Source organism: Mus caroli, unplaced genomic scaffold (assembly GCF_978045245.1).
Source record: "Mus caroli unplaced genomic scaffold, Mus_caroli_1 scaffold_1, whole genome shotgun sequence".
Taxonomy (NCBI): Eukaryota; Metazoa; Chordata; class Mammalia; order Rodentia; family Muridae; genus Mus; species Mus caroli.
Genome location: NW_028227256.1, coordinates 60,369,791 through 60,396,661, shown reverse-complemented (window position 1 = coordinate 60,396,661; position 26,871 = coordinate 60,369,791). Strand labels below are relative to the sequence as shown.

At 40.8% G+C, this 26,871-nt stretch overlaps 1 protein-coding gene across 3 annotated transcripts in view; it reads right to left on the bottom strand.

The window, feature by feature from the left end:
* The window catches only part of Adam23 (ADAM metallopeptidase domain 23), a 150,149-nt gene that overhangs the window by 84,622 nt on the left and 38,656 nt on the right, over positions 1-26,871 (bottom strand). The gene's annotated exons all lie outside the window — the stretch shown is intronic.

Sequence of the window (26,871 nt, the reverse complement as noted above, 5' to 3'; positions counted from 1 at the left end):
AGAAATAACAAACAAGACAATGGGGAAAAAAACTATCAGAAATAGTTAAGAGTTAAATAAGGTGTTTGTTACAAGATGAATATGAAGCACATATTTTATATAAGCCAGCAAAAAACCATCTAGAGATAACATAGGAGACATTTTCCAGAATGATATCAAACGATATATATATATATATATATATATATATATATATATATATATGTGTGTGTGTGTGTGTGTGTATCCCACATACAAATTTTAATACTTAAATACACTAGAATAAGCAAGTATAAATAAATATGAAGAAAAAGACACATGAAGTTAACAGCAAATCCTTAGTTTAAAAAATAAAATAAACCATAAGACAAGTCATGACTGAATGAAGCAATCCCCTGATTCCCCATGGGAACAGGCCGTGTTGAAACAATATCCACCACCCTTGACCTACTTGAATGTTAGTGCAATTCCAAACAAAATCTCAAGGGTTTTTTTTTTTTTTAACATGACAAATGACTCTAACGTTCATCTTAAAGAAAAATGTATGTCATTTTCTCAAATAAAATAACAAAAGCAGGACTTTGTGTCAGCATGCAAGAACTAAGATGAAGAACAGGGGCCTGGTCTTCAGCCCAAAAGGCACAGAAGAACATTAGAAAAGTCTCGAGTTCAGACAAGCGCATCCTAGGGTTAAGAATAAAATTGAAATCTACAAAGAGTGGAAAACTGAAAGCCATCAGGAGGTCATAAGACAGGAAACAAGTTCAGTAAGAAAAGGAATAAAGAATCCACATATTTCAGTCATGTGACTAATATTGGGGAAAATGGACAGCCATCCCACCCCCTACAGCAAACCAAGACTCTATTTATTAAGATTGTGTGTTTAAAGTAGAGATGTCTTAGGGTTTTACTGCGGTGAACAGACACTATGACCAGGCAACTCTTATAAGGGCAACATTTAATTGGGGCTGGCTTACAGATTCAGAAGTTCAGTTCATTATCATTAAAGCAACAACATGGCAACATCCAGGCAGGCATGGTCCAGGCAGCTAGGATGAGGGTCGTAAAGGCCACACCCACAGTGATACACTTACTCCAAGGCCGCACTTATTCCAACAGGGACACACCCTCTATAAGTGCCATTCCCTGGGCTGAGCATATACAAACCATCACAAGAGTCATGAGCTGAGTATAGAAATCCAGGTAAACACTGAAGGGAGGTCTTTGAATATATGACCTTAAACCCAAAAGCATAGCTAAAACTATAAAAAAAAATAAACTACAAAAATTGAGATACTTTGTTAAAGCAACCAACAGTTCAAAACAAATGGATAAAAAAAAATACTTGCAAAACAAGTACTCGCGTTCATGTTAGGTCTTGAAAAAGAACCAAGAACAAGAGAAAAGCAGAAAAAAGGCACCCACAAAATCAAAATCAAATATTCAAGGAGCAACTCATAAAAAAACTGAACACGAAATGCCAAGAGTGATCAATCATACACAAACGCACAACTATAATAGCAATGAAAGACTTGAAAATTAAACTAACATAAGAGGACATTTACTCAATCTCTTAGAAAATAAAAATGAATGATAGTAGGAAGTGCTGGCAAGGTTGTCAGAAAACTAACACTCCAGAGGGCCACTTGGCAAAGGATGTCAAAGCTTGCAGTGTGTTCACCCACTAATCCAGGCACGCTAACTATGATCTGATGAGGAAAAGAAACAAGGTAAAAGCAGACCTCGCTTTCTCTCACACCCATCTACGCATACATATATGCGTCACACACACTCACATACATCCACAGTCCCACACATCCCCACTCATATTCACGCCCATACTCACACTCATATACACTCACAGTCCCTCACATTCACACTCGCACTCGGTCATGCACACTCACACTGACCATATATATAGCCACGCACATTCACATATATCCACTACCACCCATACTCAGACCTACACTCATGCATATTCACATTCACACACGCACACTTACACAGATATGTGGTGTTTGTTGTGTGCTATTTTACAGTCACTTGGGGGAAATTATCACATAATCAAAGAAAAGAATCAGTGTGAAGACCTTTGGGCTGTTTATGTGCGCCCCTTCAAAGTAGAAAGGCTTACAAGGAGCTGTCTTCCAAAATGTCATCACCAGCGCTTACTTCTTGCAGAAATTCCCATCATTTCCCTTCCTTTCTTTTGCTTACCAAAACTTTCTTCACTGATGCTTGGTGACCTTTCTTTTCTTTTCTTCTTTTGAGATAGGGTTTCACTATGTAGCCCTCACTGGCCTTGAACTCACAGACAGCTGCCTTCTTCTGCCTCTTGAGTGCTAGAATTTAAGCCGAATACTCCACACCTGGCCCAGACTACCTATCTAATGAGACACCAAAGTAGAAGTTTTATTTTGGCGGCCAAAAAAGTATGATGCATGTAATTTTGTGGTAAAGTACAGTATCTGTCAATTATGGGTATATTATCTGTCAATTTAATTATGCTAAGCCTAGTAAAACTTCAAAGTGAAAACTAAACAATTTCCAAAAATGTCATTTTGTATTCAGGTAGCTAAAACATTAGCAAACAAAACTTTTAGATTAGTTTTTGAATTTTGCATACAGTGTACTTTGGTCATACTATTTCCTCTCCTCCAACTCTTCCCAGATCCATGCACACAATGTCATATTCTTTCTCTCGCTTGAAAAACACACAGAGCCAACACATATACACATGAACAACAAAAGAAATCTAGGATCCGTTCTGTGTTGGCCACCTGTTCCTGAGCATGCAGGAGAGGGTGGGGTGTCTAAAAGGCAGGCTCGGGACAATACACAGGCTTAAATTAAGCAAGGGCTTGGACCTTGCAAAGGAATGGATGAGAACCTGAATTTGGAAAGCTATTTATAAAAGCTGAAAGCAAGCGTTACTTCCTATGTCCACAGAGAATCCAAGGTCTTTAGGACCTGGGGCAGGCAGAACATAGAGAAGCTCCTTTACTGGGTCAATTAGAGCCATCAGCAAAGTAATTAATGTTAGCAGCAGGACAGAGCTGCAAGAAACCAGCACACACGCTAGGAAAAGGTCTATCCATATATGAGACCCTGGAGCTGAAACTCTCCTTCACTCATTTGATTAATTGCTGGATATTGAATAAGGCAGGGGAAAGAAAAGAATTCAACAATTAAGAGAAATGAAAAATTAATTTCCCATTTCTTTAATTTTTATTGGAAATTTAATATATATGCATACATATATACACTGGAAAAATCTATTAGGCAAAGACCAATTATATTTGGAGGTATAGGCAGATGTGGAGGGGTGGGGAGAGGAAGGGAGGGAGGGAAGGAAGGAGGAAGGGAGGGATACAAGAAGAGTCAACACTGGGTGTCTTCCTCTGTCTCTCTCCACCTTCTGTTTTGACTTAGGGTCTGTCACTGAATATGGAGCTCACTGATTGGCTAGACTGGCTGGCCAGCAAGCCCTAGGGATCCACTTGACTTGACCTCCCCGGGACTGGGATTATAGTAAGCACACCACTACCCCAGCCTTTATTCTGGGGTCCTGGAAATCGACCTCCAGCCCCATGATGATACAGCAAGCACTTTGCAACCTAAGCCATCTCTCTAGCCTCTACTTTGCAGCTTTGTCTTGTTTTAATAGTTTTTGTAGAACATCCACATTTGTCTTTTAGGGGCTCCCTTTCTACCTAGGGAAGCTAGCCCTTGATTTCTGTTCGGGTTGCCACAACCTGAACCTGCACAGCTGAACTGAGAATAAAATGCCCACAGACAGATTCTCAAGACACAAAGACTAAGAGAATCGGCACAACCCAACACAAGAGAAGATCATTTGAAGCCATCTACCTGTGTGACACAGAAAGCAGCATTCTTCCCAAACATGGGCTCCCCATACCTAAACCAGAGACGCGTAGACAGTATAGCCAAGGGTCCTTCCTATGTGGAAGGATGGAACTGTCACAATGGCGCCATCAGTAAGAGCACAGCACGTGACAAATGATACAATATAGAAAAAAGGAGAGAAGAGACTAAAGGGTGACCTCAACAGCTTCCTCATGCAAACACAGAATTACTACCACACACACACAGGTTTTTAGTTATCATTCAGAAAATTGACCTGCAGGCAGTTCTAATCCCTGGGCACAACCATAGCATCAAAAAATTATTCACCGGCCTTGAATTGATTTTTAAACATTTATGATTTACCTAGGACTGACTTCTCTAAGGGCAATTTTCATTCTCCCAGATGGATCTTTTCAAAATATTAGTAAGGCAACAGACCTCTGGAAGGAATTTGCTAGAAACGTGGCCATTCTTGTGTAACTACTTTAGGAAGAATCCTTTCCCCCTGGAGAGGATTTTGAAACTTCGTGTCATTCCTTAGCTGGCTAGCTGTGGATCTTTGGGTTCAGTGTTTAGCCTCAGTCCCTGAAGAAAGCCTTAACTAAACACATCCTGGAGCTGACAGTCTCTGAGATCTAAGAGAAGTCTCTCACGCTGGTAAAGCTACCTTGTCCCTTACAAAAATCAGGAACACTAGATTTAAAGATGTTTAAAGAAACCTCCAACTCTCAGTCGCTGTATGATTTTTATGGTCTGAATATGAAAAGGCATCCCCAGATGCTGGCTATACTCTACAAAACTCTAGAACCTTCTGCAGACCAGCTAGTAAGAGTGGGCCCAGAAGGGTAGATGTTACCCCCTGCTCCATTTCCTCCAGATGATAAGAGCCTTTGCCACACAATCTCACCTCTATGAACTGGGCTGCTCCATTATGCTATCCTCACCATGACAGAATGGAACCCTTTGAAACCATAATCCAAAATAACCCCTCTTTCCTTTAAGTCATTTCTGCCAGTGATACAGGAGTAGCTAATACACCCCCTACAAACAAAGATTGCTGCTTGGGAAGCTGTAGGCTGCTGGCACACACAGTCTGTCTAGTAGCTACACTCTGTCCAATAATCTGTGTGGGAACTCTCAGGTGCCTGTAGGCCAATCTTTTCCAGAAGGTACTGAAAAAAAAAAAAAAAAAAAAAAAAAAACAGTTCTATCCAGGTGGCCTACACACTGTGGAAAACTACTTACACTTCCCCCCAAGTCCATATATTTCTACATACCTCAACCAAAAGAGAACGCCTCCATTTTCAAGATATCATCTGATACTCTTTCTACAGATCTGATTAATAACTAACAAAACACCCTGTTTTGTTACACAAAAACAAATCTGAAAGCCAAGAATCAAGACCTGACAAAGCTATACTCGCGTTAACTAATCTAACTGGTCTGCAAAACCATCACTTTGCTGTGACTAAAATAAATCCAAAACCTCACGGTCACATTAACATGCTTTATCATAAAAATGCTAAAAACTAAGGATAACAGGGAGAAATTAGTGCCCATCCTGCAAGACTATCTTATAATTAGCAAATTGAGAGCAATTAATGTCACTTTGAGAGGCGTGTATAAAATAGTGATTAGAAGTGAGTAATTTAATCTATCCCAGTCTAATTATAGAGTCTAGACATTTTGCATAATATTAAAACTGGATTTTTATCTTTTAAAGGCTATTTAGAGCACTGTTTGTTCATGGCATTCTAAAAATGTATCTTAAAATCATTTTCAATACTTTAGAGGTAAATGCATCCTTTCTTCTATATTGATGTAGCCTGCCAGTAACAAAGTCGAATCCCAACTGGCTTACAATGCAGAACAGGTCTATAGGTCAGAGTTTGAAAACAATCTCTATAAATGTCTACAGCCAGATGACTTTCATTACATGCTCTTAAAATTTCTGTCCAGGTCAACAATCTTACATTCACAAAGTGACTCTCAATATGTGGATCAAAAGCAAAACCTTTATAACATTCCAGAAGCAGATAAATCCCAGAGAGACTGACATAGAAAACAAAAGAAAGACACTATTCTATTTGGGTCTTTCAGGGGATCTATTTATAGGTTAATCTTAAAAACCAGACATTTTTAGTGCCTTGGTATAAATTCTAGAATTAACTGTATGTGATCCACAGCAATGAATTTACTAAGTATCAAGATAGATTCCAAGACCATGAGAGGTTAGGACCGGAGATAGCAGAGATGGGTTCTAAATTACCTGATTCATATCCAAGGAAGCCATATCAAAAATCATGAATCTGCTAGAGTCAAAATTCTGGACGTAGACAAGAGTCAAGAATTGACATGCCTACAAATGCTGGAGAACATACTAAATAATGCCTCCCCCCCCAAAAAAAAGCACATAGAGGCTGGAGACATGGCGTGGCAGTTAAGAGTGTACTGGCTGCTCTTCTAGAGGACCTGAGTTCAATTCCCAGCACCCACATGGCAGGTCACACCTGTCTGCAACTCTAGTTCCAAGGGATGAAATACCCTCACACATACATACATGCAGGCAAAACAATGATGAATATAATATAATATAACACAATAAATATAATAATAAAGAAAGAAAAGCACATAGGTTTTACCAACCTACTATCCCACAGCAAGCACACCTACCTCAGTGCCCATAAATAAGGTCACGACATGGAACTTCATGATGGGATTGGTGCACGTTTAATCAGAAACCAGATAGCATGAATCATGAATAAGGGCCTAAGTCTTCCAACCAGCACAAAGGGAGAAGAAAAAGGAAGCAGGAAGCTGGAAGCAAGAGGGAAGAAAGACCCTAGAGAGTACCCTTGTTCTTTTTCTCAGCAAGATAGTAGGATGCTAGCCAAGAGGAAGGCTCCACCTGCATCTGAGTCTGCCAGGCATCCAAGTTAACTGCTCAGTTTATGACATTCGTCAGTCTGAGCCTAAGCAGATTAGAATAAGCGTGAAGCCTCCTCCTAACTCTAGGCAAGACCTTTCCTAATGGAATGTTAGAAGCAAACATGAATCTGTCCTACTGTAACTACTGAGTTCTACTGTTATCACTTTTACATAGTTTTATTCTATGTGTAAGAGTGCTTTACTTGCATGTACATATGTGTACCAGGTATATGCCTGGTACCTAAGTGTGGATCCTGGGAACTGAACTTGGGTCCCCTGCAAGAGCAACAAGTGCTCTTAACTGCTGAGATATCACATGAGCTCCTATTATTGCCACATTTTGTAAGTTGGATTTTTGTGGATTTTGTTTGGCTTGGGGTAAAATTCTCAAATCTACCACCTAAACTTCATCATGAGATGCAATCACAGGTAGAGGAGGGTAGTGGAGGACATATGGCAATGTGGGACACCCAGAGGATTTCTAAGATACTGATAATGCCTTCTTTGTCAACCATAGCGAGGCATTGCTATGAATATTGCCATGAATATACAGGAATGTGCATTTATTATTGCTGTTACTATTTTTTTTTTGAGGCAAGGTCTAGTACATCCCAGGTTGGCCTCAAACTTGCTACGTAGCTGAGGACGATCTTGAACTTCAGATCTTCCTGCTCTACCACAACAGTCCTCTGGTTGCAAGCATTCACCACCATGTCCACGTGGTGCTGGGGTCAAACCCTAGGCCTCATGTGTGCCAAACAAGTTTTCTACCCACTGATCGGCCTCTCCTTGAAAGAAAAGGAATCCAAAATGTCTACAGCTAACAAAAACAGAAAGGCGAAGTCTCTGACATTAAAAATTGGGAGTATGAGACAAACGAAGCCAGAAAGAGACCATGGCAAAAGCATATGGAACCAGGAAGCTGTCACTAGTAAGGCCAGAGAGAAGGAACTTAGGAATCCATGGGAAGCAAAAGCACCAGGAAAGAAGGGGACTTTCTCCTTCTCTCTAGAAACAGCAGCATTTGGGCTGCTCCCACACTCCAGTGTACACAGAAGAGGGAATATTGAGAGGGGAAAGGCAGTAATTGCAGGATAGCAAAGCACAGAGGAAAGGCATTTAGAAATGCCACCACACAACAGGACTGACAAGATCTGAACTACATTGGTATCGCCCAGATTGTTAACTCCTGTACTAGGAGAGCTGAAGAAACAGAAGAGCAAAGGATGGGCAGGCAGCCTTACATAAGTTACCGAACTCCAAAGTTCATCTGCAGTGTTATACACACATGAAAGAGTCCCCCAAAGACCTCAAAAAGACTTGACCATCAAAACTTTGCTTTCCAGGGGTGGAGAGCTGGCTCGATGGTTAAGAACACAGGTGTTCTTCCAGAGGATCAAAGTTTGGTTCCCAACACCTACATAGCAGTTCACAGTCATCTAGAACTCCAGTTCCAGGGATCCAAGGTCCTCTTCTGGCATTTGCAGGCACCAGACATGTACATGGTGCACAGACATACATGCAGGCAAAACACCCATACACATATAATTTTTAAAACATTTAAAGCATGCGATATTATTCTTTACTTTCACTGAAAGAATCAATGAACTTACATGTGGCATAAAAGGGAAGAAAATGACAGCATATTTTTAATCACCGAAGTTAGCATGCCTGGAAAAATATTGATCTTGATCATTGTGTTAAGTATTTAAAAAAAATATTTAAAAACATACTTCTGAATTCATAATAACAAGTGTAATTGTAATGACTCAACCTGTGGGTCATGACCCCTTGGGGTCACATAGCAGATATCATTTATATTACAATTCATAACAGTAGTAAAATTGCAGTTATGAAGTAGCAATCAAATAACTTTATGGTTGGGGGTCATCACAACATGAGCAACTAACTGTATTAAAGGGTCATAGCATTAGGAAGGTTGAGAACCACTGAAAAAGGTGAAATGCCTGGACAGTGGCATCAAGGATGTCTTAGAAAAACAAGGCCACAGCCACATCTCACTGCGGGGGCCTTACACAGTCCCGTGTGTGCAGTCTTTTGCTCAGGCTGGATTCTCAAGTTTTCATCTGACAATATGTTACAGTGTGAATATGTAGAACATCCAATAATTCTGAAGAGGGTTATTCTAGGAGTGTTTTAAAATGCATAATCAGAGGGTCAGGTCACTATTTTAAATTGCTCTGCTTATATGCATAATTTTTAAAATCTTAAGGCCATGTAATGGCACTTAACAGCCTTTCTGATGATTAATAATATCTAAAACCAGAGACATTTCTGAAATGGCTAATAATTTAAACACCCACTCAAAATGGCAATCCAAAATCAGAAAGGATGAGTGAAGTAACTCTAATGAGTAGCCCCCACCCCCACTTCTGTGTCCCGGGCCTGATCATCTGTGTAACTCCTAACTAGAAGAAATTTTTACTTAACTTATCTTTTAAAAGCAGACTTCTTAGGGAGCTTAAAAGTAAACTCTAAATTTTATGCTTATTTTTAATTGACATATAATTACACTCTCTAACGAGGTACAATGCTGAATTATGTTAAAATGGGCAATAATCAAATCTGGCTGATCTGAATGTCCCTCTCCATTGGCAGTTATCATTCCTTTGTGGTAGGAACCTCTGACATCTGTTCTATTGGTTCTTTAAGAGACATAATGGATTTTTATGTACTGTAGTCAATCTCTGTGCCCACTCCTGGGGAACTGTATGCTTTGTGCCTGTTCTCTAACCTTCCTCTGTCTCCCCTCCCTCCTCTCCTTTCTCCCCCTCTGCTGTCCCTTCATATTTCCTGCAAATCAACGTTATTAGCGTCTACATACACATAAGACGACAATCCTAGTGTTCTATTCCACAACCACAAGAAATAAGCACCTGGATCCCAGGGAGTTAGGACTCCCTAAAGTTGCCCAGTCTTTCTCATGGGTATCAGTGAGATGAATCTGTAAGTTCTGAACTTCCTGCATCTCTGCCTGGTAACTAGGGCAACCTTACATGGCCCTTCTCCACTCTGAAGTCCAAGTCACCTGCCCATGTAACATGCATAGACCAATATATAATGATAAAAATGTATTTCAAAAGATGGAAAATGTTTTCCTTCTTCCAGTTTTTTTCAAACTGTAATTAATTTTTACACATTATGCCACTAACTTCATTCCTTATAAATAGCAGAATCTAAAAGAACAAAAAATACAGCCATCATTTTTAAAATGACTCTAACCTTAAACTAGCAAAACCTATGAAGCTAAGTATTGTAAATCTGAGTCCACATTTGCCACCTTAGGACCTGCTCAGGTCGGGGGAGGTGAGCTGAAGAGCAATGGGACTAAATAGACTCCCTGCCGATCCACTTGCATCCCTAGGGCACTCTGCCCTGGGCTCCATTCATGCCACTGGCCCCACGAGGGATGTCCATCTCTAGGAGGATAGAAACACCCCATTGAAACGTGACCAAACCAACAAACTCCAAATTAGCTGAAGGGTGTCCTTCCCTCCTGTGGCACCTGACCCACTTCACCACAGTCTGCTTCAGCAGATCGCTTCAAGCACTAGTTAATCCTAACCAAAATAATAATAATAATAAGGTCCTAGATCCAGACACTGAAGAAGCAGCAAACTGTTTAAGTCCTGGAGAGATGAAGGGTATGTATCACAGGAAACAGAAGGGATGCTCAAACACTGTGGCCTGAAGAAAATTATAGAAATAACTTCTTCTTTAAAAGAAAGTCAAAGACACAACATTTTGTGTGCATGTGTGCGCGTGCATGCGTGAGTGTGCGTATGTATGAATGAATGTATGTATGTATATATGTATGAAGCTGGTAAGGTCCAGAAATAGTTTTTTATTAAATGGAAAGGTTTAAAAAAAAACAAGAAAATACAATGGAGGGCAGTGGTGGCACACACCTTTAATCCCAGCATTTAGGAGGCAGAGGCAGGCAGATTTCTGAGTTCAAGGCCAGTCTGCTCTACAGAGTGAGTTCCAGAATAGCCAGGGCTACACAGAGAAACCCTGTCTCAAAAAACCAAAAAACAAAAAAACAAAAAACAAAACCCACAAAAAACAATGGGGTTGGAAATTTGGCTATGTGGTTAAGAGTTCTAGTTATTCTTGCAGAGGACTGGAGTTTAATTCCAGCATCTAAATGAATGGTGGCTCACAACCATCTGTAACCCAGTTCCTGTAGACCACTGCAATCCCCTCTTCTGACCTCCATTGATGGGCATCAGGCATGCACATAATACATATATACACCCAGGCAAAATGCTCATACACATAAAATAAATAAATCTTAATAATTTTTAAAGAAAAAAAATACAATGAACTTATAATTCCAAAAGGCAAATCATGTTCATGAAAAAAAATCACTGGGTAGTAGTGTTGCTGAACAGTGCTATTAATACTGAGGAGGAAAACGATGGAAAACCCTACAGTAAAAACACATCCTCTCTGACACTGGGAATGTCAGCCATACCCCAGGGCAGGGCACAAACACAGGAGTAGTTGGCCAACACAAAACAGATTCTATATTTGTTTGTTTTGTCTTTTCAGTGTATGTGTGTGTGTGTGTGTGTGTGTGTGTGTGTGTGCATGCACATGTGCATTTCTTATATTTTTCGTGTTTGGGTTTGATTTTAGCTTTTCTTGTCTTTTTTTTTTTAAGAGAGAGAAAGAATGTGAAAAGAGGTATTTATGGAGGGTGGGTATGGAAGGACTTGGGGAGGAGAGTAAAGATTATGACCAAAATATGTATATGAAAAGTTTTTAAATAAGTATTTAAAATAATAAAGACATCTCCTCTGAAGAGGGACCTCCCATTGACTGAGACTTGTTCCTAGGAATTCCCAAGTGCACAGAGAGACATCCGTGAACTATCCCAGAGAAAGGAGGACTTCAGTGTTTCATATCATCCCAAATTATTCCTCAGTTACAAAGATAGCCCATAAGCATTTATTTCAAAATGAATTCATGAGACAGCACTCAAAATTCTACCTTGAATAATCTACTTCTCAGTTATCTCCAGTCAAGCAAGACGCAAATAGCCTAGGAAGGGTGTAGACAATAAAGAACTCATTTTTAAGTTACTAACTCATTTAACTTACTAAATGATATCCAAAAGACAGAAGGCTACTAAGGAAAGCCTCCGTAGAATTAAATGAACATGAATCCTGGGGGAAGGAGGGACTATTTATCTCTTCTTCGCCGATCTCTAATACCCTGAGCTCTCCTAGAGAACAGACCTAGAAATGAAGGAAGACAAGCATGGCCGTGCAGTTACGGCTGGTCTGCAGCCTATGCTCTAGACTCCCCTCTGCTCCCAGTCATTACTGTGAGGGCAGAAATAAAGTCTATCAGAAAAGTGGAACACACCTGCAAAGTGAAAACTACAGATTTATGAAACAGGTTTGCAATTTTTATATCCATAAGACCAAACATAAACATAAACCTATGGCCCCAAAATCCTGAGCACTGGACCTTCAGACAAAAATCTCATTAAAAAGAGAATGTGCTCCTGAATCGAGCAACAGGGGAAACAACCACCATGTAATAAATCCTCCGGCAAGGTTCTGACTTCATCCTGCCAGACAAAATGCCATGACTTTATCCACAAGGCAACATTGTAAATACACGTTATGAGAGTTGAGGAAAACAGCCTTTCATTTATTTCTTGGGGAGGGAATAACAAAAGGAAAGAGACTTAGAACTAGACATGAGTCTCCTTTTATCTCAGGGTAAGTCACAATCGCATCCCACAAAGTCTCTGATCACCTTTTCACACTTTTAAATCATTTCAACCTTCCCACTCTTCTTCATTTATACTTCTAAGTTTACACAACCATTAATTTTGACATATGCCTGCTGTTCAATGTCAAAATAAAAGAACAATTTAACTGGAAAGCAAGATTTTTCTCATTCTACTTACATAAAACTGAGGGACAGGCTAACTTGACATGTTTAAGAATGAGGTTCTTTTGTGAAAACCGAAGAGGTTAAGAATGTTCTCCAAATGATAACAGAGCATAGGAGGGTTTATTTTCCACTCAGTGAGTCCCTTGCACATAATAGGACCACATTCCACCAAAGAAAAAAAATCTAACTGAAGGTCACGTGTCAGTTTTCACATGCAAATATAGACTTCCATCTATAACAGTGAAGGCCAGAGGATGGGAGCTCAGGAGTACTGGGGTTCCTGAGAACCTGTACTGTGGGTGGGTGGAGTGGTCCTAAAGAAAACACTGAAGGGCTCTCAAACTAGAACCCCACCCCTAATCCCCACCCATGACCCCACAGCTGCTCAGCTATGTTTGAGACAGAGGCCAGCTATCACATCTTAATTTCATATGCTACTGTTTGCACGGTCTTCCCATGTGGATCCCCATGCTACCTCGAAGGTTGACGAATTACTCTGCAAAACTTTCTCACACATGACAAAGGATAGCTTAATTGAAGAAGCCTGCCTATCCTTAGGAGATATAGTAAGGATGAGAGAAAAACAAGTGGTTTGTCTAGTGTCTTGGTAAGAAATACCAGTGGTATTGAGAGGCACATGGGAATTTAAGTCTGGTATGTATGGGAACTCTAAACTTTATCTCTTCTTTTGATTGAGATGGGGGAGAAGTAGGCTCTTGCCTAGGCCCTCCTGGAAAGTGTGGCAATCCCTGCCTCTGCCTGCTAAGTACTAAAGCTACATGATAAGCTACTGTTTCCATCTCCAAGTCTTCATCTTCTTAATGTAATTAGCATTTTATATTAAAAAAATAAAACAAAGGAAAGCTGGGCCTTCTTAGGAGTCAAACACCCTTCTCCACCCCACAAATATCCAGCTATCCTGTGTACTTACAACCTGGTTGAGCTGCCTCTCCAGAAAGCCAAGAGAGCGCTGGAGCCCCAGGCCCACTGAACCTCATAGCTATGAGTTAGATAAACCTCAATGTGAGACCTCAGCTCCTCCATGCCTTTGATCCACTATTTGTAAACAGGAATAATAATAGTAACTAGAACCTTAGTCGCTGTGAGGATTAAAGACTTGGTTCATACAAGGCCTCTTGGATACTGCATCGAGCCATGGACATACTCAGTAAGTCTGTCATTGCTGTTACTTTTGTTTGAATGCTAAGCCCCAACATGGCAGTCTACCTGAGCTGAAACGTACATCCTCTTGGCTGGTGATTCAAGAGATATAAATCAGATTTAAGTTTTACCGTTGAAAACTCTGGTTTGCATTCATTGAGTAGTAGGTTTGATAGTCCCTTCTTTCTTCCCTGTGTATGTGTATGTATTGTGTATGTGCGTCCATGTTTGTATATGTGATTGTAGATGTGATTGTGTGTGTATATGTGTTTGTATATGTGTGTTTGTGTGAGTGTAGATGGTCAGAGATCATTATCAGATATCTCCTTCTATTGCCTTCTAACTTATCTTTTGAGATGGGATCTCTCCCTTAAGTCAGCACTCCCTGCATGGCTAGATTAGCTGGCCAGAGGCTCTGGCTATCCGCTGGTCTCTACTCTTCTCTACCTGAAAGCACTGAGGTTATTGACATGTATAACCAAGGACAGCCACGGACAATCAAGGTCCCCACACTTGTAAACCATCACTGAGTCATCTCCCCCACTCTTGGTGGTCCCTTCCTCTCTTGTAATACACCTACTGCTACCACTCACCAAATGAGTCCTTATGAGAATGAGATCTGGAGCATTTAGCTTCCAATCTTAAGTTCTCGATCTCAGGCTCCTCATCAAAGTTCCTGGACACCTTGTCTTCTTTCTGTTGAACCTCAACTGGTTAATGTTCTGCCATATTTAGGCAGGTACAACAAAGCTTATTAATTCTACATGCATAATTTGTAGCTAACATAGAGAAGGGCCATGGTAGTGATGCTCTCTGTGTAACAAGAGTACAGTATCAGAAGCAGAGGGCTGGAACTCCAGAATCCATGATTCCATGCCTCAGCATACCATACAGTGATGACCTTGAAAAAAAACTGTCCATTACTGAATCCCAGAGTCCCCATCTGATTGTTGGTTAGCTTTTCTGTCACTGTGATGAAATGCCTGAGATCAAAAGCTAAAATCAAGGAAGAGGTACATTCTGGCTCAAGGTTATTAAGATTGTAGTCCACAGCTGGCTGGCTCGGCTGCCACGCGACTGTGGTGAAGCAGAACATCAGCAGAACATGGTGGCAGAAGGAGAAGGATGTAGAGAAGGGAAGCTGCTCACCTCCAGGCAGCCAGGATGGAGACTGCGAGGTGAGCCACCAATGGAAAAAGGGTGAAAAGGAGAGAGGAGAGGAGAGAGGGGCTGGGGGTGGGGAAGAAAGGAAGCAGAGAAGAGAAGAAACAGAAGAGAGGCAAAGGAGAAGGGGGAGTGAGGCAGAAAGCAGAGAGAGGAAGAAATGTATAAGAGAGGGGAGGGGAGAGGAAGGGAGGGGAGGGGAGAGGAAGGCGGTGCCTCCTGATCTATTCACCTCTCAATAATGCCCTTGCCTGGGAACCCCTTCTATAATGAAATCTGCCACCAGTTTCATGATGCTACAAATTACATGTTAAACCAATAGCTCCATTTCTAAAGTAAAGGAATACCCTTTATTTACACAGACTTGGTTCCTAGTCCTCTGAAGCACTCTGGAACACTGCCAGCATCCACAACAGAGCAGGAAGGCTATCAAGCTTCAAAATCTCTGATAATGGTGGAGCATCTCCTTTTTTATAAAAATTTATTTATTCTTAACTTATGTGTGTTGGTGTTTTGCCCCCATGTATGTATAAATGTGCCCCCAAAGTGTGCCATATCCCTTGGAACTAAAGTCATAACCAATTGTGAGCCACCATGTTAGGTACTGGGAACTGAACCCCAGTCCTGGAGCCAAAGTACAGTAGAAAAGCTTTTAACAACTAACCATCTCTCCAGGCTCCAAAGGTAAAACATCTACTCACGTTTGGACAGAAGAGACATCAAGATTTTATCTGATGTTATCGCCTCTTGACTTTACATAAAATGCTAATAATTTTCGTTATCTCTTACTCTAGAACTAACACATCAAAGAGGGATAAATTACTAAGAACCAGGATGAAATGGCAGATGTACTGAAGACATGAGCATAGCTAACAATAGAAAAGAGTCATAAACCCACTACACTGCTGGTCACACAGGCAAAGAAGTAACTGCAAAAATCAGAAAAAATAAGGCTACAGTTACTCAGGCAACCCATGACCCAGATTTAATAAGTTGGTTTTTTTTTTTTTTTTAACATTTCAGGCCTGGAAAGGTGGCTCAGTGGTAAAAAGCACTTAATGCTCTTGCAGAGAGACCAGGTTCGATTCCCCAGCCCAACTTGGCAGCTCAAAATCATCTCTAACACCAATTCCGACGCAGAGCAAGAGGATCTGATGTCCTCTTCTGACCTCCATGGGCACTCATGTAGTATACAGGTGGACAGACACACAGACAAAACACACACACACACAAACTAATAAAATAATTATATCTCTAAAAAATTTAAAGTTTAATAAATTGAGGCATAAGTACTGTTATTTAGAAAACCTACTCAATGTATAACAACACACTCCACTGCAATACTGTGCAAATGAGGCTTCACAATATAGGTGCTTAAAAATAGATCCTTATATGTTTTAGGTGAAGGGAAAAAAAATAGGTCAAAATTTACATAGTCACAGCCTATACAGCTGTATAAGTACAACTATGGTCGTTTTAAGAAGATTTTTAAATAGAATATGACAATATCTTTAAGTGTTTCTATGAATAACAAAACAAGAAAGAAAGAAAAAAAGAAAGAAAGAAAAGTTACCTAAATACCTTTATACCCCCCAAAAAAGCCAAGACTGGAACCAATTTGTGTAGAATAACTGCAGAACGAGTCTAATTACCAGCCAGGACATACCAAGTGCAGTCTGTCAAAGGCCACAAACACTGCTGAGTGCCGTGTATACACACAAGTCCCTCTCATACCATACTCCTCAGGGAGCACTCTCCTCAATCGAGGTGAGCAGTTCAATGAATTGAGTCTGAGTAGCCCCACTTTTCACAACAGCTCACTATCAACTCACTCATTCTAGGCTGGAGCTGAGGCTCTGCCTGGCACAGGGTGCAGACCTATGCTGTGGCTCATTATTCTTTGCTCCTTTCCCCAAGCCGTTCCTCCTGTCATCTAAGTTTCAAACAGGCTCCTTCCCAGATATCATCTGCAAGGTTGGCCAATTTTGTAATCTCTGTTCTACGCTAAGGGGCCTCTTGGCAGGTGGTATGATGCAAGTCACTGAATAAATATGAATCCAGCCCTTTACACTAAATATTCAATGTAACACTACAATAACATTGGACAGCACAGTACTCTGAAAGAGTAAAAGTCCGCTCCCCTATGGATCACAGTGGCCTAAACAAATTAACTCAGTCTTTATGGGAACTAATTTGTACTAAAGATGGTGCTTCACATAGGCTTAATCTTCTAGCCCTGAAAGTATTGTCCACTAAATATAATCAACAGAATTCTCAGCCCAGCTTGCCTGGCATGGATGAGTAGGATCTGAATGCACTGAGGAGCTCTGTGCTCTGCTCAAGGGTTAGACAAGTGTAGGCTGTCGGGAGGATAAGCCCTCCATGCTACAGCAAGTCTGAGTACCCACTGGAGAGGTTCTCACAAAGGCCTATGGGCTATATTTACACTGACTCATGCAAATGCATTAGATTATGGTTTATGGCTGCACAGAGCCAAAGGGAATCAAGATTTCTCTCCCTCGGAGAATGAATGGGTACTGGATGCACTCCAAAGATCCACAGCCATGCTTAGATATCATGGAAAGATAGACACAGTTACAGATCTTTAAATACCAGGTTGAGTAGAAATCTACAGATAACATCACTTATGGGAAAGGCCTATGAAACTATAACATATGTTTTAGAAGAACATACACAAAGAAAAGATTATGTAAAACACATTCAGAAATAAGGTAGGGTCAAGAGGAAGGAAATAGATAAGAAAGACACTTAAAAAATATACTGGGGCCTTACACAGACCAGCCATGTTGCATGCTGTGAATGGGGACAGTGAATGCAGCCTTCCAAACCAAGGTTCTTTTGAAAGCCAGAGGGGAAAACATTACATCTGCAAAAGATGCTTCATATAAGTGTTAGATTCTCTTGTTCTTCAAAGTCAATTAAAAACAGACAAACCCAAAACCACTGATTCTACCACTAATATACTAAAGATTCAATAAACAGTCACCTATTTAGTATGTATGCATGTGTGTCTGAAGAAGAAACCAAGTATCTCAGTTACCATGGCATAATCGCTGTCTGTCAGTGCTTATCTCTGAATGGTCCTCTCACAAGGCAGTGCATTAAGTTTATCTCATCTGTGAAACACTGAGACAGCAACACTGGCAGCATCAGACTTGAGATGGCTCTCACCTTGCAGAAAGTTCTTAAAGACTTTAAAATGGCCTCTTGTACACTACAAAAATGCTCTGCTGTTCAACAGTACTGAACACAGCAGGGAAGGTCTATAAATAGGGACTTACATGCTTGAAGTGTGGACTTCTCATGGATTAGAAAAACTCTCTCTGAAATTTTCTTTTCTTCTTGGAAAAGGCACTGTACCCTTTTGTGTTCTGGCTAAACATACAGGGACAAATTTTAGCTATTTTCTTAGGGACAATAGCAATCTCTGGGTCCATTTTCCAAAATGCATTGGTAAGTGGCTAGTGTCCAGTGTCCAAGAGTAAGCAGCTTCTAAGGACAAAACAGGGAACACACACACGCGCACACATATATGCATGCACACACATGCACATATGTGTACAACAGGAAGCAAGGACCAAGTCTAAGAATCAGTTCTGTCAAGCCGGGGACGGGGGGGGGGGGGAGGCGGGGGGAGGTCTTGATTCACCCTCAGAATTCTCAGTTGGACAAAAATGGACTATCTCACCTGGGAGCAAACCTGTGGCGCCTTGAAGAGTTTAACCCCAACCTCTCACGATAAAAAGAAGTCTGTTGAAAAAAGGCTAGCTGTCCTTAGAACAGGAAGAACATGCACAGATGCATTATTCTATCACGGATGTGTCTTAATGAAGGTTCTTCTCATCACCCTGAGCCTGCATGAACCCTTCTACCTTCAAAACAGAGATTCAAAAGTTACACACTAAGCCAACTCTAACAGTGGTATACAGCCCCTGTAACAGAGCCTTTTCACTCAGAAAAGGGGGACTATCAAGAGATTTAAACTCAGAAACCACCAGGTAAAAAATAGCTCTGATGAAAACCCAGCTCTCAAAAGACAAGATGGCCCATGCTTAGTTCCATAGTAAGGATGTGTCACTCAAGGAAGTGTGGGAGGAAAACCCATCCAAAAGAGGGGAAGTGTCATATGAGCATTTTGCAGGGTGTTAAGCCCACAACAGTTTCCTACCATGAACCAAAGAGCTGCAGCCCTTCCCTCAAACTGCCTTTAAGAAAAGGAATAGCTAATGGTTTCTTGAGGTGTGCATGCTCTTTTTCTACAGTTCGCTAACTCAAAGTCCCGGAGTGAAAAGCTAGATGAAGAGGTAGAGAAACTATTTGCTCCTGAAAGTGCTGCTGGTTATCAATATCTACATTAAAGACTATATTATTGACGTCATAGGAAAGAGGCTAACAAGACATGGGTGTGTTTCTAATTCCACTAAAATATTCAGACTTCTTCCTGCAGCTTATAAAACACTGATGAAGATGCATAGGAAGAGACTTTAGTTAGGAAAAAAGATGCAAATAGATAACAGTTTATCATTTGTACAGTTAATAAACACTGCAGGTTGGTGACTCATCTCCGAAAATTAATGAGTGCTCAGAGAGAGTTATTTTCCTGCCTGAACAACTTAGTCATCCTTGAATTACTCAGCCTAATACTGCAGTACCAAGCCCCTCCTTTCTCTGATCCAATCCTATACTGTGGGCTCTTTGGAACTTAGTCTCATTCTTGTCCTAAGCCACACACCATGTAGAACATGGAAGAAAGGGAAGTAAGTGGGAGAGTCGAATTAAGACTCCCTGTACCACTGTCTGATTATTTTTTAAAGAGCAGAGCATGTTCTTCAGGCCAAGTCAGATCAGTAACAATAAGCAAGAGCCCCTGATACTGTTACATCTCCAGAAAAGTCCTCCTTGGTGAAAAGGAGAAAAGGAGAAAGAAAGAGAGGGAGGGAAAGAGAGGGAGGAAAGGAGAGAGGAGAGGAGGGGAGGGTGGTGTGATTCGTATGTCCGTTAGCTTGAGTATAGTAGTTACCTACAATAAAGACAGATATCAAAACAACACGCTGTATGCATTAAAAGGCATAGTTCTGCTAATTACAACCTAATAAAACCAGAAGGGATGTTTAAAATAGAACTTTTAGAAAACACAGTTTGTCTATGTGGTGTAAGAATCATTTAGTCACATCAGAAAGTCTGCTTTAGTGCATGAGTGGACTTGGTCAGGCAGAAGACAAGTGAAGAAGAAATAAAATGTGCCCTGCGTGGTGTGGTAGAGATCTTTAGCCTCTTACTTGAAACGCATCCCTATAAAAAGGTAAATGCAATTTTAATTATTTAAATTAGACTTGAACATTTTTCACTGAAAAAAAATTAAGCCTCTGTGCGTTGTTTCCTTTTAAAACAGTCTGAAAATTAAAGCACATGGACGTCATCAAGGAAGACGAATTAGAACTGACATTTCTGATGCCTGTATTTTAATAAACAAGTCATAACCAGCTGTAGTTAGGATTCTAATATCGGGGCTTCTAATTTATAATTAATTTAAAAAGAGCTGAGAAAAGACTTTCTACGATGAATCTTGTCTGTGAATCACCAAAAGAAATATGCTAGAAGCAACACAATCTTTATTGGCAACAAAAAAAAACCACCAAGGATATTAATAAGTTGTTTTATCTGGTATCAAACTGTGACTTTATATAAATCCATACAAAATCAAGAGGAAAGCTTAATAAATCATTGTTTGTTTAGAGTTAGATTTATGCATGGAATAGAAATTATAATCCCAAGACAAGGCAGGCTTCGGACAGCTGCCTTGACCTCCCATCTCTTCCCCAATGTGAGGACACACTTTTTGTCCTTCTACCCCTCGTGGGCACAAAAGCATTGTGAAGCACATGTCCTTTACCAAATTCAAATCCTCTTGCACCTTAGTCTTAGACTTCCCCACCTCCAGAACTGCAGGAATAAATTTCTATTATTCTGGACTAATCTGCAACAGTTTCACAAATGAACTGAGGCTTTGACAATGGGCAGCCCCAGGTTCTGCTATCGCTGTCAGTAGGAGTCACTGTTAGGCTTGCTCATCTTGTGGATTCTCTCTCTCTCTCTCTCTCTCTCTCTCTCTCTCTCTCAATATTTTTATTAATGCAGGTGTTTTGCCAGCATGTATATCCATATGAGTGCACCAGATCTCCTGGAACTGGAGTCATGTACAGGTGTGAGCGGCCATGTGGATACTGGGAATTGAACCCAGGCCCTCTGCAAGAACAGCCAGTGTTCTTCATAGCTGTGACTTCTCTCTAGGCCTCCTCCACTTTCTCTTAATCAAAGCCTCCAGATCTCTACTTTCAAATGTCTACCTAGCTAGTTCTTAAAAACAAGCTTCAGGCCTAATTTAGAGCATAGATTTCCATGAAGGTGTAGCTCTATAGCCACTCCTAACCGTAATCTAACTTACATGCATAGTGACAGTATTGAGAATTTGAGAATTTTGGTTTCCTTTTACAACACAGAAATATTATAAAAATATGCTTTTGTTTTAAAACCGGGTGTCGGGATGTGGGGTTGTTTTGAACTGTCCATAGCAGCTGACTATGATTTGCCTCATGCTCTAGCAGAGGCATGGTTTTGCCAGCTGCAGATAGTTTCTATGATTGTGTGATGTTTGAAAATCTGGGAACTTTTCAGGGGTATATAAATGCTAGGACCCCAAGAGTCAGGGGCAGGGTGATATTTGTTTAGGGAGTTGGTTATGATTTGTTAATAGCCATGGTCAAAGAAGAAACAAGAGGAAATAAATTAGATTCAGGGATTTTCCTAATTTCTCTCTCCTCTCTATCCTTGTTTTCTCTCCTATCAAGTGTAGGGGGAGGAGCCAGGAGGATAAAGGGTAGGAAAAGGAACCCACAAAGCAGCAAAGACACATATGCCCTCCCTATGTCAGTAAGAGCACCTGTATTCTTTACTATAGCGCTTCTAGGACTTTCACTAAAAGATCGTTTTATGTAAAACGCTCTTTCTCCTCCACCATCCTGTAAGAGAAGATTCCTCTCTTCCTGGCACATAGCAGACATTCAATACATATCATGAAATAAAAGTACTGGCCATGGTTTATGCAAAGTTTCCTTCCATCAGTGGAAATTTATTGGTCATTTCATTGATATTAGAAAGAACTTTATGTACTTGGTTCATACACAAGGTCAGTATTAAAAAAAAGCCCACTTAAGTATTATTGCTGCTCCTCTGCAAAATGATGGTTATCCATATCAACCATGATACTGATAGATATCTTACTGATCCAGGACCAAATGACTAAGTTCCCCCTTGGCAGGAAATAGTCCTATCTGCAATAGACAATCAGGTGAACTCTTACAAGATAGTGAAAATTAATATAAGCCAGCATATTGCCTTTCTCATTCAACTGTCAGAAAATTAAGATCTGACTTCAGTAACTAAAGCAATTAACTCATCCCCGGTGCCTCATCACGCAGGACCCTCTGTGCTTCTAGCTGTCTTGTCATGACTAACCTCCGCTATAATTTTTATGTAAAATTTTGACTTCAAAAATGAATAAGTGCTCTGAAGAATGCATCAAGTTCTAGTTTATTTGGCCATATTCCATCTCAAGTTGGGTTCCTGAATGGGGTCTCCTTTTATCCAGCAGTCAAGAAATAGTTCCTTGGGGTTAGAGAGATGGTTCAGTGTTTAAGAGCACTGACTGCTTTTCCAGAGGTCTGTAGTCCCATCCTAGCAACTATATGATGGCTCACAAGCATCTGTAATGGGATCTGACATCCTCTTCTCGAATTCAGGTATACATGTAGATATAGCATATATAATATTACATATATATAATACTATATATATAATCTGTTTTTTTAAGTACAACCTTTCCTTTAAAAAAAGAAACAAAGAAATAGTTCTTTGCATCACTAAATTTGTATTTTATATCCTGTATTGGTTAACAAATGCCCAGAGATGCCACTGGAAGACAATTAGATTCTTTTGATTTTGATACAAATTCTTTGCTGTCATGCTTTCTCTCTGTTGTGGCTTCCAGGTTTTCTGTTCAGGGCCAGCACAACTGTATTGCCTCTTGGGATCTAGAAAAAACTAAAGCTAGTTTCCTGAGGCCATTCTGATATTCTCAGACTTGATGATTCTCCCATGACAATCGTTGTCAATAGACAGCAAGCCCTGGGGCCGAAGGGCCTCTTACTGTAAGCAGAAGGAAAGCCTCAGCTAGATCTTGCCCGTCTGTGGAAATCAAGAATCAATACATAGACTCCAGAAAGAGCACTTGACATACATGCACAAAACCCTGGTTTAAGCTGAAACATCAGAGCCAGGGAGGGTGCGGAGAGAAATACCAATGTTTAGATTGTGGGTTTTCTTTTATGGTTTTGGAGACAGGGTCTCTCTATCCTGTAGCTCTGGCTACTCTGGATCTCTCTATATCAACCACACTGGCCCCAAACTCACAGAGATCTGCTGCCTTGACCCCTCCTGAGTGTAGGATTAACAGTGGGTGTTACGATGCTTCTGGTTTTATTTTAATGTTGCTGTTATTGTGTTTAATGGTGCAAGCTATTCTCAGACCCTTTTAAAGTAGATGACATAAACACTGTATATAGCTAAAACTAGAGCCTGCCAATATTCGGAGAATACTTATTTTCTATTTTCCACAGTATCTGGACCTGATCCACTAACAAATAGATGACTCGTCAGAACCAAATAATATCTAACACATCCAACATGGGCTTAGCCCTCCAAACAGCAATGTCCAGGGTGAAACCTAGTAAGTTCTTACCTGGTCAGAGCAAAGCTGGCAAAAACCAGAGCTATCTGGATCCCTAGAGTGGAAGTATTCAGAACTAAACAGGAGAGACTGTCTGAGGAGGTGAAACCCCTTAGCAGTTCCTTCCACCTGGCAGGAGGAATTTTCCCACAGTGACCTTGGGCCATGTACATGGACTCAACTATGTCACAGCACCAGTGGTACCATCTAATCAGGATTTATACTCTTGGAAGCTGCTTCTTAAGGTTCCTTATTCTTACAGAAACCTTTTCTGAAATTACCAAAACAGTTCCAAGCTTCCTAAAATATATAAATGCAAAAGAGACCGAAGTCTCAAAGCAGCACTTGGAAAGGACAGTCGGATAATCATGTGTAGGAGACAAACATATTCCCTTACTAACACAGCACTAACTCTGCGTCTCTGGCTGAGGTAGATCAGGATGGCGAGTCTTTAGGCTGAGGAACCATAAGCAGGAAAGTACCCGGATGGTGGCTGAAACAAACAAGCAAACAATTTCCTTTAGTCTCAGGAGCCCAAGGATGAGGTATCAGCAGGGCTGGTTAAATGCTGGAGGCTTCTTCTTGCCTTATGGATGTCACCATCTCTTGATCTTGTACGGTTTCTCTATGTCCATTCATGACTACTCAGATTTCTTGTTCTTATGAAGAAAACAGTCACACTTAATTTTGGTCTCCCTCAAAAGTCTGTATTCTAATTATCTTTTAAAAGACCTTATTCCAACCACAGCTACATGAGGTACTGAAGTTCATAAAAATTTAGCATTTTAGCTAGCATTAGTGAGATAAAGGTCAGCTCATGATAGATGGCCAGGCTCAATGCATGGGGCTGTTTTAAATGCAGCTGGGAGCCTTATGCATGTCCTTTATGACATTAAAAGTTGGTCGATACCGTCAGTCAACATGAACATAGAAAGTCATGAGAGCCACGTCCAGCTCACTAGGGTATTAACAGTTTGGTGCTGTGATCACTTAGGAGCCATAGAAGGAGAGGCTCCATCAGACAAGCAGACTGAAATCCCAAACTGCAACTGCAGCTCCACCACCCTCAGATTGCCCAGAAGCAGAGGATATGAACACATCTCCTTTAAAGAGTTATTAAAAGGGTAAATAAACAATTTGGGTAATGGGCTTAAGTGAAGGTCTATAACACCATCACTAGTATAATTCAAAAATCTCCTTCTGCAGACTTTTCCTAAGTTTTTTCCTAAATTCTCTTGCATTTAGGAAAGCAGCATTTGCCCTAAATAACAACACTTAAAGCCATGGAATCCAGCAATGGGTTCTGTGGGTTAGCTACTCTAACTTCTTCAGATTACAACTCTGAGAGTGTGTCAGCTGGTAACCTCTGCCGCAGAGCTAAGATGGAAAGTCTAGATCCCAGATTCCCTGTGCTCCCTCAACTGTGTGAAAGGAAACGAACAGGGAGACTAGCATGCTGAGGGAAGAGAGAGCCTGGGTGCCTCATCACAAAGCAGCCATCTTAGAACAGGTGTCATTAAGTCCAGAATTCAAATTCTTGACAATCCTCCAGCCTGGGGCTGGGCCCAGGTCAGTCAGTTTCCTGCTGACCCTAGCATGAGCTCACTGCACTTGATCCCATTCATTCACAAAAGCACAGTGACCTAGGAGGCCATTTTCTTCATCACATGATCCTTCTTCCAAACCACAGTGAAAGCTAAGCATCAAAAATCTTCAGAGGTGGTGGCACACGCCTTTAATTCCAGCACTTGGGAGGCAGAGGCAGGCGGATTTCTGAGTCCGAGGCCAGCCTGGTCTACAGAGTGAGTTCCAGGACAGCCAGGGCTACACAGAAAAACCCTGTCTCAAAAAAAAAAAAAAAAAAAAAAAAAAAAAAAAAAAAAAGAGTAAAATTCTGCAGAGCTGAAAAAGATGTTAATCAGAACAAAGCTGAAACACCCTTTTAGAATGCAGAAAGGTCTAGAAGGCTCTTGGCCTTTGGTCTGCTATTTATTGAGCTTGTGTATCTCCTGCCCCTGACCCCAAGAGCCAGTGTCTTTCCATTTCCCTTACTCACTGTCCAAATTCAACTGTGTGGAAAGACATCCTTTGAAAGTCTGAAGCATTTTGGGAGGAGCCTAATATGCTTGGCACTGTTAAGCTCTGAGCACTCACCACACAATTCACCGGAAGCTCAAGAAATACCTGAGAAAGGGAGACAGTTTGTCCTACTAGGGAGGAGGTAGTGAAGAGTCAATTCCCCTAGAAGCAGCTCAGTCAACAACTGTCTGGGCAGTTGGTGAACAAAATCTAACTCCTTTGCCTCTCGATAACTGGTCGGCTGGATATGAGAATGCAGAGTCCCAGGATTCCTCTGGGCAAGATGTTCAGATGTCAGTAGAAAGCAAGCAGCCTCTCTCTGGTCGTCTCCTTCCCAGCCTCACCTTTCTGTTATCCATGATTTCCTGGAATCCTCCCTTCGGGCTCCAGTAGCAGGAATCCATGCTCTACAGCAGCACCCTGTAAAACTCAGAGGTCCCACTCACCAGGAGAAGGTTCTCTCAGCACCAAGGCACCACGGGCACACTCCATGATGGTTTTGTTATTAAGATTGGTTTTTAATATTTCTTTTAACTTTTTGAGATTATAATATAGTTATATCATTTTTCCTTTTTCTCCTTCCAGCCCCTCCGATAAACCTGCTCCCTTGCTCTCTTTCGAATCTATGGCCTCTTTTCCTTCAACTGGTGTGTGTGTGTGTGTGTGTGTGTGTGTGTGTGTGTGTGTGTGTGTTGTGTGTATGTAGGGGGATGTATATGTGTTTCTAAATTTGTAATGACAGAGCTCTCAGTCTATACAATGTTACTTGTACATATGTTTTCTGGTATTGTATAACTAACTGGTGTGTTCTTCCCTGATCCATCATGTTTTAATATCGTCTGTGTACATTTTAGTTCCATTGCTATGGGAAGGGAGAAAAAAAAAAAAAACCCTCTCACACAGCTTTGAAATCTCTATGCTGCTCAGCACAGCATTTTACACAAACTAGATGC